The following is a 5,461-nucleotide window of genomic DNA, read 5'->3' as shown; positions in this document are numbered from 1 at the left end:
AATCAAAGCAATAACTTTACAAAGAATGGTTGTGTTACTTTATGTTATGTTGGTCTTTACATAGCACCTTGTACATACCTGAAGGCTCTGGAAGAAAGAAAGTTGGGGGAAAGGATTGATGGATAGGAGGGACAGAAAAAGAGTTAATAGGGGGTGGGGAGAGACCCCGCTCGACGAGGATGACCCTCGTCTGTGCTTGTTTTGCTGCAGCTCTAAACCCCTCTAGGCAGCGACAGTCAGTGTGTTCTGCTGCCGTGTTCAAGCCCCATCACAAAGTCCCACAGTAAACACAACATGCGCCTTTTGGAGACAATGAAGCGTGGCCCACTCCTAGGCTCACGGTTTACTATTCTTCTGCGTTCCTACTGTCAGACTATGCAATATGAGGGCAAATCACAGCCTGCTGACCTCTGCCTGCCCCCCCCACCCCCACTGCTGGGGCACCGGCCTTACCCCTTCCCCTCGACTTCAGTCAGATATCACAGCCCGGCTGGCACTGCATAACAGCGCTCTGCACAACACCCTCAACCTTGTTTCCACAACAGCACGAGGCCTGCTCCTAGTTCGTTCCACCTGCACCCCTCCCACCCAGCTCACACCACTGCAGAGTGACTGACAGTTTTACCAGATGAATCCAGGTCACCAAGACTGCAGGGTTTAAGCACCAGTGTTTTCTGTTCTCAGGTGACTCAGTTCAATTGAAGGACTCAGAAATACAATTCCCAGAATGCATTAGGTTATTGAAGAAAAATACACAACAGGAGTGATGCATGTTTGACACTATGAGATCATCAAGTACCCTTACAGCCAGGCCGCCCACCTACAGAAAGACCAGGCAAGACATTTTGCCTTGGGCGAGAAGGCATTGAGAGGCTCAGCCAAGAGGAACAGTTACCAGGAGGAACTATGCTCATACTCCAAGGAAAGGCAAATACAGCAATCCTAAAACTGAAGCCTGATGTAGATACGGTTATGTCAAGAAACCTATTTATTTATTAATAAATACACCGACACCTCAGCTTCACTAGTGGCAGGCCAGCTTTTTACAATATCCTCTACACTATTCGCTTTGCAAGAAGCTCATGTCTGTTGTGGTGTCTTGGCTTTCCTTTACATGAGTCATGTTGTGGTGTTTTGGCTTTCCTTTACACAAGTCATGTTGTGGTGTTGTGGCTTTCCTTCACACTAGTCATGTTGTGGTGTCTTGGCTTTCCTTTACATGAGTCATGATGGGTTGCCTTTCCTTTTACACGAGTCATGTTGTGGTGTCTTGGCTTTCCTTCACACGAGTCATGTTGTGATGTCTTGGCTTTCCTTCACATGAGTCATGTTGTGGTATCTTAGACTTTCCTTTCCACAAGTCATGTGGTGGTATCTTGGGCTTTCTTTTCCACAAGTCATGTTGTGGTGTCTTGGCTTTCCTGTACAGGTGTCATGTTGTAGTGTGTTGGCCTTCCTTTACACAAGTCATGTTGTGGTGTCTTGGGCTTTCCTTTAATACAAGTCATATTGTGGTGTCTTGGCCTTCCTTTACACAAGTCATGTTGTGGTGTCTTGGGCTTTCCTTTAATACAAGTCATGTTGTGGTGTCTTGGCCTTCCTTTACACAAGTCATGTTGTGGTGTCTTGTGCTTTCCTTTACACAAGTGACGTTGTGGTTTCTTGGCCTTCCTTTACACAAGTCATGTTGTGGTGTCTTGACTTTCATTTCGACGAGTCATGTTGTTGTGCTTTGGGCTTTCCTTTAATACAAGTCATGTTGTGGTGTCTTGGCCTTCCTTTACACAAGTCATGTTAGGAAGGGTGGAGCAAACACTGGCTTCGTCATACGAATGCCAATATCAAAGCCTTGACTTAGCCAAAAGAGACGTCACATCCGCCGCAGGGTTCAGAACGGCCTGTCCTAGTCACTTTGCTGACGAAAGGAGAAAGTGACATTTAAAGTGTATAATAATAAGAGTATGTGTACTGCATAAAGGGAGAGAGAGAGTGAGAGAACAGAGTAAGGCTTTAATAATGTCTGTTTACTCTGTGTTCTGTAACCTCAAATCAGCATGGCCTTTCCTCTTCTATTATAGTTAACTCTGACTTTAGCAATGAATTATCTGAACTTTGTCCCCAGTACAAAAGCAGACTGTTAGCAATTCTCATTTACCCAGAAAGCCTGGATCTTTTTTGCATATGGATGAAGGTTCATATTCTGAACTTTTGACTCAGTCAGTGCAGGAAACTAAAGACAATCAAACATAGAGCTGAGACCAGCAATAAACAGGGAAGAGGACAGTGACAGCTAGGCGGATTGCACATTTTGGCCCACACACTATCTGTAAAAGACTATGTATTCTTGTGATTTATATACCTGGTTTTCTCTACTTTTTCAATTGCCCGGATGAACCTCAGTGGTCTGGGGTGCAGGCTTCAAACCTGTAGCTGTCTAGCGACAGAGTGGTTCAATTCCACCTTCTGGGTGAGGCACTTTTTGTGATGCGCTGCCCAATGTCATGTTCACAACTTGTAGCAGACAATATTTAGTAACCACATTTTCAGCAGCCCAGCCAACACGTGTTTCCCTAGGTGTTTTCAAGGCCAAGTCACCATTTAAGATCAAAGAGTGACAGAGAGAATTACTAGTTAAATAGTAGCCAGTGGTCTGAGGGGAGATTCATCTGGGCACCCCAGCAAGTCACAAAAGGAAGGGCATGCATTAAACAAAGTTTAGACTGGAGAACCTCAGATTAATAATCTGAGAGATTTGGAAGAGATAGTGTCCGATACTAATGAAATAAAAGCAGTGACGTTCATCAGTGGAATGAGGGCATCACCTTTGACAATGTCAAAGTGAACGGTTATCCATCTGCTCCCATAAATGTCCCAGGCACTGAGAAAGGCCTACTGAACCCCATTCTCGCTCCACGGAACAGGCTTTTTGTGGGCACTTTACTTCTTTGTTGCAGACTTTGCTCGCAGATCTTGGAGTCTCACAGTCTTTCTGTGCACCCAGTATAAACAAATGAATACATTAATACTTATATATATATAACGAATCATGTAAAATGAGTTCACCTCTAGGCTCTTCCATTTTTTTGGTTAGATAATGGACCCTGAGGCACAACAACATAAAGCGATGTACTCAGGATTACACCATTTGATCACATTTGGAAACTGGGATTCAAAGCAACTTTTGTCCAACAAAAAATCTAACATCCGTACCTCGTCCTCTCATCTGGAGCGTTCCAGCAGAGCAAAACATATGTTGCAGCATCACCTGATTAATAGAGTGCTTTAAGGCTCTCTCTGTATATGTCTGCCCATTTCCAGGGAAAGGGAACAATATGGCCAGGGCTGGTGGGTCCGTGGGCTAATGTGTTCACTGCAGGCACCTGTGTATGACCTAATTGTCACAGGTTCACATCCTGGTGGGTTCACTCACTCTTTTACCCTTCTTAAGTCCATAAAATGAGTGTCATTGATTTGGGTAACAATACAAATCTGTTATTCGGCGTCAAGAATAGGGCTGGGCGGAATTTGCGGAATGCCTCTTCGTGGAATTTTGAAAAAAATTGTGGAAAACGAGCGCACAACCTGAGGGACCGTTTGCCCGGGACTGGGGTCCCTCGTGCTTGGGCAGGCTCCCCGATCTCCCCGGCCTGGCTGCGTTGAGAAGCAGGGACCGGCCCCGGGCCTCCTGATTTTTGGTCAGGGCCTGGGATCCCACGTCCTTAACGGCCTGCCAAGTGTCCATCTGCCCGGGACAAGAGACCCTGGTGCAGAGCCCCGGAGCCCTGCAAGGGCAGGCGAGAGCCCTACCGCTATGGCTCGGTGTGGGCAGCTGGGAGTCCTTTCGGTCCCGGCCATCTGGTCACACCTTTCCCTCGGCCATCTGGTCGCACGCAATGCTTTCCAATGGGGCAACCAGATGGCCGGGCCAGCCTGGAAGTCCCGATGAGGGCTCATTTAACTCCCGGATCCCAGTCAGGGCTCCAGGAGGTCGGGCGCATCTGCGCCTAGGATCCCCTCCGTCACTCGGAGCGCGAGGGTTACAAGAAAGGTGGGTAGCCTTCCTCCGGATTAGTAGGGGCAGGGTGTGCCGGAACACCCCTTCGGGGCTGGTGGTTCTTTGCCGGGGACCAGATGGGCTATGCCCGGGCAACATCCTCCCAGGCGTCCGGGGCTCCCTCCTCCGGCCCGCGGCGTGGCAAAGTGCCCAGGGACGGGCTCCACGGGTCCTGGGCAGTCCTCCCCCCGGGGCGCCCAGGCCCGAGAGCGCCGTCGGTCCTCCCCGTGCCTGAGGCCCAGCCGCTGTCCCCGAGCCCCCCCGGGAAGCAGAGCCCACCGAGCCCTTGGATCAGGCAGGAGCCCTACCGCTATGGCCCGGCTCTGGGCGGGCAGACGGGAGTCCTTTCAGTTGCCGGCCATCTGGTCACTCCTTTCCCCTCGGCCATCTGGTCGCGCGCAATGCTTTCCAATGGGGCGACCAGATGGCCGGGCCGGCCTGGTATTCCCGATGAGGGTCCATCCGCCTCCCGGATCCCAGCCAGGGCTCCAGGAGGCCGGGTGCGTCCGCGCCTAGGGTCCCCTCCGTCACTCGGAGCGCGCGGGTTACAAGAAAGGTGGGGAAGCCTTCCTCCAGATTAGTAGGGACAGGGTGTGCCTGAAGACCCCTCCGGGGCTGGCGGTTCTTTGCCGGGGACCAGATGGGTTACGCCCGGGCAACATCCTCCCAGGCGTCTGGGACTTCTCTCCTCAGGCCCGCGGTGTGGCAAAGTGCCCAGGGACGGGCTCCACGGGTCCCGGGCAGTTCGCCGCCCGGGGCGCCCGGGCCCGAGAGCTCCGTCGGTCCTCCCCGTGCCTGAGGCCCAGCCGCTGTCCCCGAGCCCCCCCCCGGGAAGCAGAGCCCACCGAGCCCTTGGATCAGGCGGGAGCCCTACCGCTATGGCCCGGCTCTGGGCGGGCAGACGGGAGTCCTTTCAGTTGCCGGCTATCTGCTCGCTCCTTTCCCCTCGGCCATCTGGTCGCGCGCAATGCTTTCCTATAAGGGGGGGCTAGATGGCTGGGCTGGCCTGGAAGTCCCGATGAGGGTCCATTCGCCTCCCGTATCCCAACCAGGGCTCCAGGAGGCCGGGCTCATTTGCCCCAAGGGTCCCCTCCGTCACTCGGAGAGCGCAGGTTTCAAGAAAGGGGGGTAGCCTTCCTCCGGATTACTAGGGACAGGGTACTCTGGGACCCCTCTCGGTCCTCAGCCGGCAGCTGGACTGGCCCGGATGCTGCCCTGGTTCTGTCCCGGGGCCTGCCGCGTGGCAGTGTGCCCGGGACAAGGGGTCCAGAGGGTCCGGGGAGGCTTCCCCTGCGCCTGTGGTCCTGGGAGCTCCGGCCCGGTCCCCCGGCCTGCGGCACTCCCAAAGGCCCGGGACAGGGTTCCGTTGTGGCCAGGGAGCCTCCCCTCGCTCGGCTGGGTTCAGGA

The 5,461-nt window shown here is 52.8% G+C and overlaps 1 non-coding gene across 1 annotated transcript; it reads left to right on the top strand.

Annotated features, from left to right (window-relative positions):
- The first annotated feature begins 2,383 nt into the window (after nt 1-2,383).
- On the top strand, nt 2,384-2,470 carry TRNASTOP-UCA (transfer RNA opal suppressor (anticodon UCA)). The gene has a single exon. It is a non-coding gene; the product is annotated as a tRNA-Sec (tRNA).
- Nucleotides 2,471-5,461: the final 2,991 nt, after the last annotated feature.

This window comes from Triturus cristatus, chromosome 1_1 (assembly GCF_964204655.1).
Source record: "Triturus cristatus chromosome 1_1, aTriCri1.1, whole genome shotgun sequence".
NCBI lineage: Eukaryota > Metazoa > Chordata > Amphibia > Caudata > Salamandridae > Triturus > Triturus cristatus.
The sequence above is the reverse complement of the archived record's forward strand: the minus strand, read 5'-3'. Positions and strand labels throughout refer to the sequence as shown.